General features: G+C 40.2%; 1 protein-coding gene across 3 annotated transcripts in view; it reads right to left on the bottom strand.

The window, feature by feature from the left end:
* The window catches only part of LOC121895885 (nuclear receptor coactivator 3-like), a 69,058-nt gene extending 55,041 nt beyond the window's left edge, over positions 1-14,017 (bottom strand). For 2 of the 3 annotated variants that reach the window (XM_042409410.1, XM_042409413.1), the window contains exon 1: positions 13,858-14,016. The gene's annotated coding sequence lies outside the window, so the exon portion shown is untranslated. Of the gene's footprint in view, positions 1-13,857 lie in introns of all 3 variants that reach the window. The other variant, XM_042409414.1, reaches the window with a different exon arrangement.
* Positions 14,018-18,972: the final 4,955 nt, after the last annotated feature.

Genomic DNA, 18,972 nt, shown 5'->3' with positions numbered 1-18,972 from the left:
CCACAGCAGAATGTGAAATTCAGCAGTTTGACTAGAGCCTGAGCCTGCGTCTTCTCCGCACGTCATGTTCACCCTTTTCAAAATCCCCTTAGTCATATGTGGCACTGAGGAATTTACACATCTCTTACACAACAGCTTCATGGGGTTAAAGGTAGTGTTATCACTTACTGAGCCAGAATGGGGATTAAGCAAAAAGAGGTTTTGTGTGATGACATGACTATAACTGCAGCGAAAATAAATGTATGTCTGTTAAAAAAAAAGTCTTAAAAACACTTTGAAAAAGCCGGAACTGATCAGAAATCACTAAACACCTGAGTGTTTATGGAAGGTATCATTATGTAGAGTATGTTGCAACTGAGTTTGACAGGAGGAGATACCGATAAACAAGCACCTGTGACATCACAGCAGCAACAGCGTGACCTCGGAGGGGAGGCGGAGGGGCAGCCAATCAGACGAAGCCCGCTCAGCCGGGCCCGCTGCTCCACACCAAGGTGACGAGGTGGGGGTGGCGGACCTTGGAGCGCTCTCCCCCGCTATCCTGAGATGAGTGATGCTGCTGCTGGTGACACTGGAGAGGGGAACTGGTGGATGGAGATGACGATGTGTGTGTGTGTGTGTATATATATATATATATATGTGTGTGTGTGTGTGTGGTGGGGGTAGAGTGATATAGGAGGTGTGGCGGCCGAAGGGAAGGCAGGACGGGAGTGAATTAAGTTGAGGAGGTGGTCACGTAACAGCTGGGTTCAGGCAGAGTTTAAGCCACTCGCTCGCTGTGCTGCAGCTGGTAACATTTACCTCAACTCCTACCTCATAAATGTTTGTGTGTGTGCATGTGTGTGTGTGCACATGTGTGTGTGTGTGTGTGTGTGTACAGGCACGTAAAGGAGCTCTAAAACGCATTAACTAAGCCTGGATTTTTACAATGGAAAATAAGTAAAAAAACAGAACTCCCCTTCTTAGACACACACACACACCCCTGTGAGGACCCCTTCAACAAGCATCTATTACCTTTCAGCAAGGAGAAACGTGAAACTAACCCCCTCCTCTTCCTCCTCCTCCCCCCCCCCCCCCCCCCCCAAACCAAAACCCAACCTTGTTCTGCTCGGGGCTCACGAAAAGGTGACAGATTGTGTTTTTCTAACTCTCCGTTACTTTTAAACAATGATACACACACACACACACACACACACGTCTGCCATCACGTCACAGACCATAAAAAGCAACACGATTTCTCACTGTGCTGCCACAAAATGGTGACTCCATGTAATGCTTTGTGAACGGCCCGCTGAACTCTGTGTGCACCCTGTAGAGGGCAAAACGAGAAAAACAGAAGCAGAGGAAGAAAACCATCGGCCATATTAGGCACCAACATATTGGCTTTACGTGATTTTGGGGCAGATTCAAGAAGTAGCCGAGCGCTTATCCGTAACGGCTGCTGATAGAGGTCGTCTCCTGTCTCGGCTTCCTTGAGCCACACGGTGACGTCTTCAAATGTCTTATCTTGTCTACAACCAATGATATTCAATATACTGTCCATATTAGAGCTGCAACGATTAGTCAATCAGAAGAAAATGAATCTGGAACTATTTTTTTTTTAAAGCAAGTTAAACGTGATTATTTGCTGTTTTCTTTGACATATATAACAGTCAACTGAATATCTTTAGGTTCAACTGTTGGTCGGACAAAAGAATTTTTAATATTTCACAGACCAAACGATTAATCAAGAAAATAATCGGTGGATGAATCGATAATAAGTGTTAGTCGCAGCCCTACTGTACAAAGACAAGCAACAAATCCTCTCCTTTGAGACAACTTGGGTTTAGTGTTTTTGACTTCACTCTATTTACTGAGAGAATTAATCGATTATCAAAACGGTTGCCGATTAATTTTCTTCAATTAATCAATTAAACGACAGATAATTTCAGTTCTACACTAAATTGCAGAATACACTGGCTGACACAGTATTCTTAATTAAGTTAAAAAAACATTTTTTTTGTATTGTTTTGCATGATTTGATTACATGTCAGTGCTTGTATATATTTTTTCCTCTATTAAGATTCACCAGGCGTTTATCACACAGTCTGACTTTCCTCAAAATTGATATCAATTAATGATGATATCAAAGTTGATATGATCTGGCACAGATTGCAAGCATGATTTTATTAGACCCAATTTCGCACAGTGTGACATGCAATGAACCTGCAAGATTGCTGCTATCACACAGTGTATAGAGGCCTTTGATGTACAATGTGTGCTGAGCTGCTGAGTCCAGTCTGCGCCGGCAAACATGCAGCAGATCCCTCGAGGGACGCTGCAGCCCCTCGGAGAGAATCGGAGAGGATCGGAGAAGAGAGAGAGGAGAGGAGAGGAGAGGAGAGGGGAAGAAGGTGGAAGAAGCCCCAGGTAGACTGAGCAATGCACCATTAGAGAAGGAAAAACACAAAGCCAAGCTCTGCTGCTCGCCTCTTCTCCAGCCACTGTATTCCTCTCTCTCCCACTGACCAGCTAAATATTTTATCAGCTGGCAAAAGAACCTACAAGCCCCAAGGCCAGGGGTTCTTTTTTGTTTGTTTCTTTATTGAAGAAAGGAAGAGAGTGTGTGTATATGTGTGTGTGTGTGTGTGTGTGTAACGGGTGGGGGGGTGGGGGGGGGGGGGGGGGGGGGGGGGGGGTGTTTCTTAGAGGGTTGAGTTTGTTCACCGACCACAACGTCACCAAAGTGCTTTTGATTGGTCACTTTGAAGTAGTTCTTCTGTTTCTCTTCTCTCTCTCTCTCTCTCTCTCTCTCTCTCTCTCTCCGTGTGCATCCTATGTGCAGCGCGCTGCTCAGTTCAGACCTGGATGAACGACCTTGAGCAGGCGCGCAGGGCTGTGTTGCCGTGGCAACGAAGCCTCGCGCAACCAGTAACAGCTGGATGCAACAGCACTCCCTGAATTTTAGCGGGAGTCGCCACGTTAATAAAACGACTCTCCACGTCTCCTCCCCCCTCCTCCTCCTCCTCTCCTGCTCGCTCTGCCCCCCCCCCCCCCCCCTCTTCATCTCACATTTACTCACACACATGGACCTTTACTAACACAAAAGAAAGCCTGGTTACACAATGACAGTATGTTTGATATTAATACATAAAGTTATTACTGCAATTAAGTCCTGGGCACCAGCTAATTTTTGCTAAGTTTAACTTGTATACATTTATACATTTAAAAAAAAAACATTTTATGCATTTTATGTTTGTTGTCTTTGTTTCACACGGTGTTTTTTCTGTTGCTTGCTACACAAACGATTGCCCTCCGGGGATGATAAAGTTATTGAATCTTGAATTGCGTACAACGAGACAAGAAGTGTAGAAGACGAGTAGAGGAGCAGAAAAACACGGAAATCAAGAGCGGACCACAAGTAACAAAACAAAACACAGAGCAGGGAGAATCGCATCGAGATGGGCACTTGACATTCCTCTCACAGAAGAAATGGCTCTCAGAAAAATAAAGCAGCAGAGGACACGAGCTGCACTGAGGCATTCAAGAGAAAGAAAGGAAACAGAAACTGAGAATTTGCACTCAATAGTTACCCTGACAGTGCATCTGCTCATCGCTCTCTCTCTCTCTCTCTCCCCTTCTCCGTTTCTCATCAGCTCATCTCTCCAACTGTGTTTTACTTTTATGTGTTATTTCATTATCACAGACAAATGGATTAACTGCTTTTCAGCTCCTTAACTTTAAAAAAAAAACCCCACTCAGAATAGATTCTGATGATGACAAAACAAAGATGAACTGGAATTTTTGACAAAATTCTTACATTCAGTTCAGATCATGTGGGAAAGACTAATGTTTGCCTTTCAGTCTGAATGGGTCAACACATGTCAGGTGACCAGGTGCCTGTATGACGAAGCACATGAGATTAATAGGTTAGCCGGCTATCTTTGAGCTCAACTCAGGTTTTCTGTTATCATGAAACTGGCTCGCTTTGAACTGGGATGAGTCATCGTGGTGACTTATGCTTATCCAGAGCAGGTTAACTTCAGAGGAACGGATCAAAACCTGTCAACAGCCCGACCACTGACCAATCACATCACTGGAAAAAACGAGTCAGTAAAAAAAAAAAAGCAATATATTTTTTTATAGGTCAGTGGAAACATTTTATTGTTCCAGGTTTTCTTTTTCCACTCTGGTTTTAAAACAGAGTTTCTAACAAACGGAGAGATTGTTTACGACACTAAACACTGATGATGATTTTAGTTGCATTTTATCTGTGCAAAGTTTATTTTATCCCCCGAAGTGACGCCTGACAGTTTGGATGATTTTACTCTCTGATTCCATCACTGCAGCTCAGAATAACATGAGACAACTGTGTGATGATAACTGGAAATCAAAACCAAAGATTGTCTCTTATTGGAAAAAATAATCCACACACTGTTAATTGGCTCTCATGATTATAAATGCAACATTTCGTTCAGACCTCATTAGTCATTAACTACGTTTCCACTCTTTGCTTCCGTAGCAGAAACAGTCTGGCATTACTGTTAATTTTTTTTATGTGACATATTCAGAATGATGCTTCATCATCCAACTAAATTGCAAAAAATACTCTATAGTTAAGTCATATATAATAATACCTACATGTATTTTAAGTCCTAGCCCACTTTTAATATGTGGAAATTATTTCTAGTATCTACATCTTTACATTTCACTTCGTTGAATATGACTTTTTGCTGTCCCTAAAACAGAAGTTTTCATGTCACTCGTCATTTACAACCCCGCCTCTTTTCACATGAACACGTTCGTAGCTAGAGAGGAAAACCCGGAGTTGACTAGAACTAGTTGATAACCAGCTTCGTGATTCTGGTTGTCCAGGACGGCCAACGTTAGGCTCAGTGAAGCCAGCTCACCCGAAGAGAGCCAGACTTAGCTGAACTTGCTTCATAGTACAGGCCCCTGGTTTCACGACTCACTCCAGACCTACATTTAACACAGGGCTGAATAGAGAAGGACAATATGACTTGAAATGTATATAAACATTAATGGTCAGATTTACCTGGATAGCAATTTAACGTACTGATAATTATTTGTTCGTACATTTTAAAGTTTACTTTTTATCTGTCACCTATTTTTTCAATTCATCGTTTAGTCTATAAATACTGAAAATGCCAATTATTACTCCGAGCTGATGTCTTTACATCGCCTGTCTTGTTCAACCAATAGTTCAAAACCCAAAGATATCGCATCAAAAACAGATGAAAACAGAAAATTCTCACATTTTGGGGGGAAATTTTGCTTCAAAAACAAATAAATGGTCATTATTATTAATATGAATTTTCTGTCAAGTGACTAAATTGATTAATAATTGTTTCAGCACAAATACATTTTATACATCCCTGCATGTATTTGCGTTCGTATACTGGCTTCTGATATGTTTATGTTCAATTACTGTACAACCAGTTAAAGATAAAGGGCTGTTGGCTGATTGGTTGGTTGAACTTCTGGTTATTTGCCACTGGTAACTATTGTCATTTTGTAAATGTATATTGTGATATGAAAAGTCAGTAAGTTATGATGTTAGTGATCAGATAAATTTGGTCTGTTGTCCAGTGGTTTGACACAGCTTTGCTTTGGTGCACAACAGTGAACACAGGTTTCTTTGATAACTTTAGGGTCAACAAGGTAATAAAGACATAGTGTATCATTAATGGATATTAGCAGCAAGGGCTGCAACTAACGATTTCTTTCCATTATTCTTCATTCTTACCATTACTACTCCGCCAATTATTTTGCCGACTATTAATATCAGAAAAAGACACTATTACAGTAATTTCCATGAGTCAAAGGTGACATCTTCAGATGTCTTGTTTTGTCCGACCAACAGTCCGACACACCTAAATATTCAGTTTACTATCACGTATGACAAAGAAAAGCCTTAAATCCTCACATTTGAGAAGCTGAAAACAGCAATTTTTGTCAGTTTTGCTTAAAAAAAAAAGCTTATTCAATTATCAAAATAGCTGCAGATTAATTTTCTGTGAATTGAGACTTTTAGCAGCAAATCCTGGCTTTTTCTGTAATTAATTCCACTCTTCTAAATCTCACAGATATGCAAACCTGTTTGTAGAAAGTGATCTGTTTCAAACATTTAAAGAATTTTCTTTGAAGTTCAGTGTCTCCTATGTAGACTCCCAAAGGTACACGAGAGACCACATTTAGAGAACTGAAATTTGAGGTTTAAACATAGTCTGGTATAAATCTACAGTGTAGCAGTGATGTGTGTGTAACTGCAACTGCACCTGCAATATCATATGTGAAGAAATGGTGGAAATTCAGTTTTAAGGGATTTTTGTCTCATGAAACGTTTCACTTCTTATTTCTGCCGATGCTTTCATAGTTTGTAAACAAATAACAATGCAAATCAGAGAAGAAGCTGCTTATTTATGCTTTTGTTTCCACTCTTAATAACTGTTTGGCCACTTGAGTGTCACTTCTCTGCATCAGTGATAGATGAGAATGAGTCAAACTCCCCCCAGGATTTTTTAAAATGTTACTTTTTGTAATAAGCCTTCAGGACTCTGTTTTCTTTTTACACATGAATAGTGACTCTGGTTTCCCTGGCTGTTGGGGCGAGTTGTTTTGGGTGCGCTTTGTTTCACAGTGGAACTCCAATTCTAACCCTGGTGGAAAAGACGCTCCAAGAACTCATTCAGAAGACATATGTATAGAAAAAAAAACATAGAAAATAAATGCTCTTAATCCAGATTCATCAAAATGTCACATGACGGAACTTAACTTGTATATCATATAAACTGTATACGCAAAGTAAATAATGATGAAATGATGATGAATATTTGTTTTGTAGTGTAACATTTTGGGAAATTCGCCTATTCACTTTCTTGCCAAGAGTTAGATGAGAAGATTGATACCACTCACATATTTGCTTATTAAATATGAAGCTCCGACAAGGAGACGGTTAGCTTAGCTTAGCATAAAGACAAGAGGAAACATGTAGCCTGGTTCTGTCCAAATGTTAAAAAAAAAATCTGCTTACTAGCACCTCTAAGCTCATTAATTGACACTTGATCCCTTGTGAGTTTAAGTTGTACAAAATCTGAATTGAAAAAATGGTAAATTGTGGCTTTATGGAGCGTTATGTGCTGGAATATTTCTTGGCTAAATCTTGTCGTCACTGTGAGGTTGCTAAGCAACTAGAGGAGACTCCAGGAAATCAATGTGCCAGTACATGACCCGCCCATAAAACCACAACTTGTAGTTTCTACACTTTGGGTTTTTGCACTCATCTAATTCTTGTCAAAACAGCAAATAAGTGCAATTGTCAAAATTTCAAATCATTCCTTTAATGTCTGATTTATAAAAAACAAGTCCATCTTAACTGTTAACTGTACTAGTTCATATACTTTTGTTGCTTGGTTTCACTTTTTTCCCATGGTGTTATTTTGGACACATTGACCTGTTATATTGAAAGTGGTGAAAACTCTGAGAAATTATGGTGCTGTGGCACCGACATTACTTCCTGAATTGTCTTGACTCATGAAAGCACGTAAGCTTCCTGCACAACCACTAGAGCAAAGTCGTATCACTCACAGATCAGCAGCACATAAAATGAATGAACAAAGGCAGATAGAGTTGTATTATTAGTCATATATATCATTTTTCAGTCTTTTATAAGTCTTATAAGTTTTAGAAGTCTTCTTATGTGAGGAGGAGGAGGAGGAGGTGGTAGAGACAGAGGGGAGAGTCCACTGTAACAAAAGAATCAACAAGTAATTAAGATAATCCTTAACTCTTCAGGATAAATGTGCATCTGTAGTGTTAAAATATGAACTCAAAGCTTTCATAAACTCTTTGTGAAGGACTATCATTAGTATTTAAGTGGAGAGTGGCCTTATGGGCCTCGAAAGCAGTCAAGATGTTTTTTTTGGTTGTTTTTTTTTGTTTTTTTTTTTAAACGGGATGTGGGTAGTATTTCTGGTTTCAAACTGTTAGCTGCATGATAAAATAGAGCTCATTTGAGTGTCAAAGCTAAAGCCAACACACAAATGCCCCGTCTATCTCCAATTCATTATCAGAGGAGCAGCAGCAAAACATGCCTCCTGATAACTTTACAGACGGGAATGCTGGCTCTGTGGTTTCTGGCTCTGGAGAAGAGACATAAGTGATGGCAAATATTGCCTCGATGTATGCAAAGTCATTGGACTAAGACATTTGAATTCTGCTTCTGTGTTCATATACAATTTAATCGCATTCCCAATTACGTTGCTTTGGCACCACACGCGAGACGCATTCTTAGTCAACGAAAGCACTTTGGTGATAGTCAGTGAAAGATTGTGATGTGGCTTAAATGTGCTTCAAGTCATTGCAGACATTTTTTTCTGTATTATGCCAAGACCATGACCTTTCTCTAACCTTAATCAAGTGCTGCCAGTGTCCAAACACAACCATGAAAAGTTTAATATTGCTGTAGTTTCTACTATTGGATACTGTACTTCAAGATCGGATATTTTGGTGGGGGAAAAACACAACTAGGTATGTTGTCTATGAACATTTCACTCATACGTTCAGTATCAACATTTTTGCAATTTGCCAAATACTAACAACATTTTCTCATTATGTTGAGAGGAAACGTAAGTCAGCCAGCATTAAGTTTCTAACAAAACCAAATTTGCTGTTGCAAATTAGTTGTATATGAATGTAATTTCTGGGAGACAGGGTTGTGCTAGTTTAGGCTAATGTTAGCAGCTGTGTTCTGCTTTTTATTGGATTTTAGGGAAGTTTAAACTCCAGCAACCCCAGCCAACAAGATACCGCTGCAACACATCAGTGATTTCTCATCCTAGAAGCATTTTATCTTTGTTGTAGCAATAAAAGTGAAAACATATGGTTTGAAAATATCAACAAGTATGTAAAATAAGATGCCAAACAGGGTTATGTGCAAACAAAATAAGACTGGAGTCGGTTGGTCCAGCTGTATGTCAGTTCAAACTTAGCCTTCTTATAACAGAAGTGTTTACTAAGTGGAGATTTACACATCACTTAATTAAAACCGGTTGCACCACACAAACTAGTTCTTCCTTGGAAATTATTATAACTAAATATTTGCACCCACAAACTGCCAGGTGTAACTGCTGCGTAAAGTAGATGAATGAATCCATTTAGATTAAATTTTGAGTAAAAAAAAGGTAATATGAATATGGTCAACATATTTGACAGTTCACAGTAAAATTTCACAAAACCCCCCCAAAACAACCCAAAACAAAGTACGACTAACTAGAATAAATGACCAATTAATATTGTTTAGGTTAGCATGATCGGATATTTCCTTCTCACAGTTGCATGAACACACTAATTCTAAAAACACACATATCTCCAGGTATACATATATAAATAAAACAATGTCGTACCTACATTCACAAAGGACTGGCAGTTAACTTTATTTTATCTTTTGGCCCCTAAAAAGGTTATTTCTGGAAGTTATGTTACAGCTCATGATGCTACAGTGACTTCCTGTCTTATTGGAAGGTACAACAGGTGTTTCTGAGCAAACAATTTACACATTACGAAAGTGTTTACTAAGACTTAAGGTATTTCTTCAGTTTTAATGGTCCAAACTGATAGTCAGTAAATCACTAGTTTGAAATTAGTCACCAAGAACTTAAGAAACCAACTGACAAAACTAATTTTAGCTTGCCATTTAGATTAAATTTTGAGTACTAAGAAAGACTACACACAAATTTGGCCTGATCTTGCATTTCTTTGTATCAAACTTTGACACACATGTAGCTTTAGCTTCAGTCTTTCAGCATAGTATCAAGTATGTCAGCATTAAGTTTAGACCTCTTTTACGAGATTTGCACTGTAAATCTGATGTAAACGTTAAAACGTATAAAGTCAGCTGGAGACAATGTTTTCTATCAACTCATAGACCTAACATTAGCTTACTTAGCTAACTAGCTAGCCAGCTGATAAAATCTGAAAGTTGACATTTCAGTCAGCAGAACTGGTCGACGGCTAAAAATACACCCGCTATTGTCTACTTCTGTCTGAAATTAAGTACACATTGTTTCAAAAACTTACAAAAGTTTGAGTGGTAAATCTGCCACCATTATCATTGTACTGCGCGTACGTGTCACTAGTGTCAAAAGATACCTAGCACAAGTCAGCTGCTTACTGTGGACATTACACTCCATCTCTACCGGTCCCCGTAGGTTATATTGCTTTTTAAATTATGTCAAGTACTGTGAGCTTTCCAGGTGATTTCTTTGTTGTGTGTTGTAGATGTATGAATTTTTCCTTTAATGATTTACTTTAAAGATTGGAGAGGCGGCTTTTAGCAATTGTGAACGTTATCATACGCGCAGTAATGTCACTGCAGCAAATATTGTCAGACATTTAAGCAGCAAAACTAAAAACTGTAGTTATAAACTTGACAGGACAGAGGAAACTCTCCACTGGAAATTAAACTTTTAGCTTCTGAAATAAAATCTTTTAAACAGCTCTGATGGAGCTCAGGATTTATCAGGATGACAGCTACTTTACTCCAAACAATTTCTCTATATGAATCTAGACTGTGTGCGAGTAACAGCTGACCTTTTGGATGTGTAGAATAACATGGAACATTAATTACCATTAGATCCTGACCGATCCTGTTGGCGTGTCTGGAGATTTAAATAATCAATGAAGTAACGCTGCTGTGCCTCGTGCGTAAATGCACACAGCGTCCCTCTGTTGGGGGATCGCTTCAGTTACTTAATAAACTCAAATTTTGTGCATGTGGGGGGGTTGATAGTCAGCACCCCCACACCCCCAACTGAAATCATGTTCCCGCCGCTATAATCAGGCGTGGGGTTCTCCACCACTGGACTGGAGATGCCCAAGTAAGGGACAGGAGGACAAAGATGAGTGAGTTAAAAAAAAAAAAAGGACCCCTCCTCCACAGAGCGAAATCAATGAGAGCTGGTGAAGATTAATTCCTGTTTAACACATCCTGACACATGGGAGAGGGGCCCCAACAACAACAGGACAACAGTTCAGCACACCACACCGCAGCTGGGGGAGGCAGGGGACAGCAAGAGACATACCACAAAGAGGAGAGAGAGAGAAGAGCGAGAGTGAAGCAAAGAATGTGGATCCTTTGAGTCAGAAAACTTTGTGATTCCACAGAAGAGGTGAAAAAAAAAAAAAGCACAAATGACCCAGCAGGGCAGAAACAAGATCAACAAAAGACCAGGAAGGACACAAAAGACAAAAATGCCAGGTAGAATTCCAGCAAGAGGCTCCACCTGAGCCCCTCCTCTTACCATACACACCTCCCCTTCCTCTACACACACACACACATACACACATACAGAGCTTCACATGCTCCCAGGCTGGTGTGTGAGGTCCTGCCTCCCTCCCGTTCAGCCTCGTGAGCCCTGCCCCCAGCGCCTGACCCAGTCACCAGCATCCCCTGCTAACCTCTGTCCCCTTTTTTCCATTCAACAAACATCATGCATCACTGTCATCGTCCTCCACCACCTCCTCCTCCTCCTCGTACACGCATTCATCCCATCCCGCCATCCGCTTAGCGAAGACCCCTCGCGGGTGCCTACAGGTCCGAGCAGCTTGCCCACACCCTTTCGTTTTGATTCCTCAGTAAGTGGGTTAGGCGCGTGTGTGTCTGCACGTGTGCAGAGACTCAGGCCACAGAGTTGACTGTAAATCTGTCAGGAGAGGGGTGCTATGGAATGAGACGAAGGCTCCTCGCCGCCACACCCCTCCACTTGGGCAACAGATAGCCAGTTCAGACGTAGAGCTGAACTGGTCTATTAAACGATTAGTTGATGGACTGAAAATGAATCACCCAAAATGTTGATAATTGTTTAAAACTCCTTAACAAGCAGCAGTCGGCTGAATCTTCAAAGTTGACAAACTGTACATTGTTATGAAAACAGAAAGAACCGTGCCATTTCTGCTTTCAAATGATTTTAAGAACCTGATATCATTGTGACAACATTTTGTAGCAATAATACATAAAAAACAGAACAGTAAAATAAACAGAATATGCAAAAAAACCTTCACAGTACATTTTTAAAATGTTCTTGGCTCTGTAAATTTGGTTCACTAATTAATTCTGCCTTTTAGAGTGTAAACCTTTCGGGAGAGTATAGGTTCATGACTGCAATCAAAAAGGGACCAACAACAGCAACTGTTTTATTTTCGGTATGTCATTTCCAGGCTTCTGTACAAAGAAGGGGGTGTTGGATAATGAATGAAGTAATTCATCAATCAAAAACTCCAAAAATGATCTGGTTGCAGCCTCTCCCATGTGAGGATTTGCTGATTTTCTCTGTTGTCTATCATCGCAAACTTAATATCTTTGGGGTTTGTTGCTCGAACAAAGACGTCAACTTGCAGGGACATTTTTCACAGTTTCTCACATTTTATAGACTTAACGAATAATCGATAATGGAAATGATTATTTGCGGCCCTGTTCCGTTGTGAAACAAAGCTGCAAATTGAGCTAAATTTGAACACTGACTTCAACATAATTAAGTCGACCTCACATGTCCACAAGTGAAACAAACTATCTGCTCCACTTCCATTTAACTTCTGTTTACACACACTAAAGAGTAGACTGCTATTATCCAGTGTGAGTAGGTACTGTAGTAGGGCTTTGGTGTCATGCTCAAGGACATACGGTGGTTTTCATGTATATATATATACACACACACATACACACACACACACACACACACACACACACACACACACACACACACACACTGTTTCAGGGACCAAACCGTGGACCTTATGAGTTACAGGACAGTGTATAGGCACAGGGAGGGCCACGTTGCTGCCCCCTGCAGATATACAGTGAGACACGTTATGGAGGATAAAGCAGATGACAGGACTGACAGGGGTTATGAAGGAGACCAAAGAGGAGAAACACAAGCACAGCGACCATCCACTCTTTCAGCTCACACATTTACAGTCAATGCATGCGCCAGTCAATGCACTGACTTGCACTTCGGAGACATACAGTAGAGTCAGTACACTTTTTTTTTTTTTTTTTTTTTTTAAATCGCTCAGCTCTCGGGACCCCGGCTGGCTGGCTGGCTGGCAGGCAGGCAGGCAGGCAGGCTGGCTGGCTGGTTGACAGACATACAGTCAGCATCGTCTGCCTCTTCCCGCATCGCACGCTTGTACCCAAAACCACTAAAATACACCGGTAGCCTCTTTCAAACATGCTCCATTTAAAATCATAGTCAAACACGCTTGCACGCTTCAGATCAACAAACATTTCAGTCCAAATTCCCTCATGTTGCGACAGCGTCAGACTCAGCTGTTGTACAGTTTCCAGCCGACTATATCGGAGGACAGCAGTCAGCAGCCACCGAGAGAAAATTTAACGATCACCTTGTTTGCGTGTGTTTGAGCGTGTGTGTGCGCGAAGTGTGTAAAGTGTGCTCTCTCAAAACTTCCCGACATATCTTAACTGGAAACACTTTCTCTGATCCCACCACCAGCAGCCTGTGCGTAAACTGGCCAAGCTTTTGCGTGATCGCCCGAGTGAAGTTTATTAAATCGGCCAAACATTCATTCATTCTGCAACTTCAGGCTGGATCACAAATAGGACACCTGGTGTGCACTTCATCCCCATCACGAACAGGTTAGGAAATCTTTGCTGTCATGTAAGAAAAAAAAAAAAAAAAAAAAGACCATGCACTGTGCCCTCCGTACCGCACCGATGCCAATATTGTGTGTGCACTGCCGCTGGGAACCCAAGTCAGTACATTTCCGTCCTCTGTCGACATGCAAACCAAATGCAAAGTCCGCTTAAATTCACTGAACGTTTGCAAACACGCAGGACATGCTTACCTTGTGGACGTATCTTTCTACCGGATCGATAATTTCTTCTTTACACCATTAACTCTCCGCCATCTTCGGCACTGTTTGTTTAAATGGGAAACACTCCCGAAGCCCCAAGAAGCCAGTTCTGTAAGTTGAGGCGCCGCTGGGGCTTCTGGGTAAAGGAGTTCGTTCGAGTGGAGCGACGCGCCTCCGACTGACTCATCCAACCCGGATATGGACTACAGGCAGACTCCACCACCGCACAGAGGGGAGGTGGAGGAGGCGGGGGAGGTAAGGGGGCAAAGCACTGTCTGTCTAGCAGCCTACAGACGGATGTCAGCGACGATACGAGAGCGGAGAGGGAGATGCCACGGTGTGAATTTTCAGTTAACCTCAGGACGCTACGAAAAGCAAACACTGCCTTGTTTATTTGGAGAGAGGCCCGCAGGCAAAAACACACAACATACAGACTTTCCACCAAAAAAGGGGAGGCGGGGGGGCGTTTGGCAAGAAAGGGGACACACACAGAATGAGACAGCCTAAACTTGAGAGCAAATTAGGACGCGAAAGTCTTATCCTTGTCTGATAATGATGAGTTGGGCCATTTGGATAAATCAAAGTCTCGTTTATGTGCCAGAGACATGCAGTTAATTGCAATCTGGGATTAATTCTTACACTTCAAAGGACCATAGCAGTGGTTTTGCATGTTTTAGCCAATTCACTGCAAATCACTTATATTTTACATCACAGCAACGGATTTTGATTTTTATCTACAGAGCCAATTCATTTCTATACATGATGATAACAGTGTCTTTAGTCTTTCAACTTGATTGAGTTGTGTAATCACAGTGAATCATCAAGTCTGTTTATTTTTTTTTTTTGTCAAAGTTCTGTTATTGTTAGGAGGTATCATGCTGCTGAGTCAGACCAATCTGTCCTTTATCTGCAATACCATGCAAAAATTATGTTACTTTCACAAATGTTATGTCGACATGTTGTTCGCAGCAATGGATTACACAACTTGACCATGCTGCTTGATTTTCGCACCGTACAGAAATGAATGGAAACCAATAGTTATCCAGAATGGTAGAAAAAAAACACATTAAAATCTAAAACTGTGCATCAGGCATTAAAAATGGTCAGGAAAATGTGAAGTTACCTATATTCTCCTTTTCCTAAATACTAAAATACTGCAATTAATATATTGTAGATCATTCAATTTTTAGTAATATGTCATGTGTGAGTTTAATAATGATATATGATATGTAGTAATATGTGCAACACATAATAATATGTAATATCTTATATATTTAATATGTATATGTCAAGGGTAAGAAATTCATATTTTCATCTTTGTGAAACAGAAACCTTTTAGCCAATCCAATCTGTCAGTCCTCAAACTCAGATCTAACAATGACATCAACAAATGAACATCATATAAATTCATGTCACTCACTTTGGTCAATAAGATGACAGAAAAAAGTCTTGAGAACTAATATTGCTGGTCACAATAAAGATGTTAATCCTTTGTTTAATAAAAAAAAAGATGTTGGGGATAATTCCATAGTATGGTATCTATTACAGGCAACCTTTAAATGTAATGTTAGTGTTAAGAAAAGGCTTCTTCTTCTATCAAAACTCAGGTTGTTTTTCCTCATGAAACAGACAAACACTGAAATGTCACTCCACATCCTGCAGCCTTTTTGTCGGAGCCAACCTTCTGTGAACTGGGTTTGTTTCGCTGGCGGGACTGTGGCTCCTTCAGGCCACCTATCTCTTATAGATGAGGCCCATATGTGGGCTCCATATGTGAGCTGGCAGGGTCAGCATGGAGCAGTGACGTTGGTGCTGGGTGGCCGGAACTGGGACACGTCGACACAGCGCCCCGGACTGCTGCCAAGATATACAAGGCAGGGACAGATAGCACCAAAATCCGTCACCATGGTGATACCAGGCAGACAAGAGCACAGATAGATGGATAGATACACACACATTCACACACATACACACACACACACACACACAGAGTTAGTAGGATCCTGTTGTGTCAATGACAGTGGGAATGAAAGAAGATGAGAAAAGGAAGGTGAGAGAAAAGTGAGACAAGATGATGAGATAGTGGAGTTTACTTTAAGGCAGTTTAAGAAGACGCAGAGACAAGATCACAGATAATGATAAATGGTGCCCATTGCCTGAAGAGAGGGGTAGCTGGGAAAACCTATAGGTGTTAAAGAAACACAAAGTAGAAAATGGGGGAGAGACGAAGAGAGTGCAGAGTTGTCAGTGTGATGGAGGAGGAGAGGAAGTGTTGTAGCTCGAAAGAACACAGAGAGTGAAAATAAGGTACAACTACACCACAGTGACTCGGAAAGTTAGGGAGGGAGGGCAAACGAGAAAGAGAAAAGTGTAAGAGACTATGGAGAGTAAGGAAATGTTGAAATAGGGTTGTGGAAAAGGTTTAAAGCAATTAGCCTCACTGAGTCAGGTGTAATTCATCAGGTAAAATGAAAAGAACTGCCAAGCAGAAGAAAATGTGATTAGAATATAACTCAGTGAGGGATGTAAAAATCTGAATGTTCTTGGAAAGCAAAAATTACATTAAAAAGATCCTTGGGATTTACTTCCAGTACTATTTTTGAAAAAATATCAGGCAACCTGAACAGATCTAAAACAACCCTAAAGGTTTGATTAATTTAAAACAGTTTTGATAATTACTTAAAATGCATTTCATACACAGTAAGAAACCTATTGCTCGTTTCATAAAAACAACTAATCAAACATGTATGCTTCATGTTCAGATATTGTGACCCTGGAATACACAAACACACACAAACACACACATACAGATGCAGGGATAAGCCAAAGGATTTAGAGACGTTTTAAGCCTTCTTTAAAAGAAATTAGACTTGGAGCGCATTTGAGGTCTACTGGCAGGCTTCACTGAACCAATAACTGCAAGTGTAAAAGCTCAATGAAGGTAAAAGTTGGTAAAGAGAAAAAACAGGTCATTATAGCATTGAGTATCATAGTCAGTTTACTGTATGTTACTGTAGTTGACCTTCAAGAAGAGCTGGGAGCTAAGGACTGAGTTTGAAATAAATTGACATTGACAGAGAGTATACTGTATGTTGGAAAGCTGTAACACTCAATACTCTGATGTAACAGCACAATACCAAAACATACCATAATCCAGAGAGAGACTTTTTAAATATAGAATTAAAGAGTAACTTAAAGAGGTCTCCAGCAATTTAGGATTACACTTCCCAAGAAGTCAGGGGACTCACAAGAGACAGATTTTAAAAAGGATGCTCAAAATCCAATAGTTTAACTTCTCATCTTGCTGCAGTGATGTCGAAGTGTACTCCAGGGTGTGTCAGTACACTGTGACATCAACAGAATACACTTCTGACCACGCCCAACCACGCACTGCTGGTCGGCGTGGTCAGGGGGGGAACAGACTTGAAACTTTCGATCAGAGAGGGCAGTGAAACTTTGCTTTTCAACCTGGTGTTAAGTTATTCTTTTAAGGCTTGATAACAATGATATACACTATTAACAAGTTGGCTCACCTTTGACATAGCAAGCTTCTGAAAAGCTGCTCCACTGTTTTGAGAGGACATAACATGCATATTTCCAGGTCTATATTTTTATTCTGCGGCTATACTGGAATACTGTTGCATGATTTACAGTTTTAAAAACTCCTTATTTATCTTGTATTGGCCCTTTATGCAGCCCCTCAGTTCAGCCTCTGTTTGAAACAGGCTGTTTTAGCTCCTGTCTCTTTAAGGCCTGCCTCCCAGTGAACCCACTCTGTTCTGATTGGTTAGCTCCTGGAAGCTGCCTCTCAGCAGACTTCTGCTAGCTCCGGAGGATATGTAAACAAACAGTAGAAGTCAGATTTCCTTTCTTTCTCTCGTTCTTTACTTGAAATATAAACTTCTTAACTAAACTTTTCTGTATATGTTTGAGCCCGAATCCAATCTGAAATATGCGAGTGGACAACGTGAGCAAACACTACGGAACGGATGGCGTTTGGTAGCATGCATGAACAAGCTGATGTCAGTTTGATGGGGAAGTAGAAGTAACTTTGCAAACAGAGTGGCAGAGCAAGGTGAAGCTCTGGTAGCATTTTTACATTTTGGAAGTTTGACCATGTTTAGCATAGACATCCCACATTATAACAGTATATAAATGACAGAAAACCACAAAAACCACATTATGTCCCCAGAATTGATCTAAATGAATACCACTTTCACTTTGGAGACTATTTCATAACTGAAATTAAAATCTTTTAAATACAGTAATCATCATTCTATTAACGTTAAAATCACAAGTTGATTTTAATTACATACGCAAATTAGGAAAAACTAAAAGCCACCCAAAAAGACACCCAGAATAATAAAATAATGCTGTATGCTTTGGAAAATCACTTGCAATAATGTATAATATGTTTGTAGTAAATGGGCTAAAGATGGCAAAACTACTGGTATGATCCTTTAACTATTATTTATGCTGTAGCAAAAGACATCAGTTATTTTTGCAGGGAGGACAGTCAGAACAATTGGAGAGTTTCATACTTAAAAACGTGACACATACTTTTTCAAAATTATAACATGAAAGAAAAGTCACGATGGGATTATTATTGGAATTCAGAGTTGTTTGCTTAGAAATAATTGATTTTAATATTTATTTTGAGAGTATCTGCAAGCAGTTTTTTTTTAAAGTGGATATGCCTCTGCATTTTGGAGTGAAACACTTAATTCATTAGGCCTGTTCCTGATAGAGGGAAACAGTGGAGAATTGTTTTTCTACAGCCGGTTGGCTTAAGGTTGCAGTTCCACAATATTTAAAAACACATTATTACGGTACTTATTGCCCATCATTTGGAAAATTTTGTAGTGCTGCCTGAGGCTAAAAGAGAACGGAAATGGCAGAAAATGAAATGTAATGTGAAGAAACACACACACACAGACCTGACAGAGTCTCATCTACACTACAGCAGCTCAGCATCGAACTGTGTCTTCACAATTCTACTTGACTGTAATCCTTCAAGACACAATAAAGCACACTTAGAGCCTAATATCAATCCATTAGATGGTTACCATGTGGACAGAAGAAGATCATGCTTCATTTACCAGCATA

Source organism: Thunnus maccoyii, chromosome 4 (genome assembly GCF_910596095.1).
Source record: "Thunnus maccoyii chromosome 4, fThuMac1.1, whole genome shotgun sequence".
NCBI classification, from domain to species: domain Eukaryota; kingdom Metazoa; phylum Chordata; class Actinopteri; order Scombriformes; family Scombridae; genus Thunnus; species Thunnus maccoyii.
This window is presented reverse-complemented; position numbering and strand designations above follow the sequence as displayed.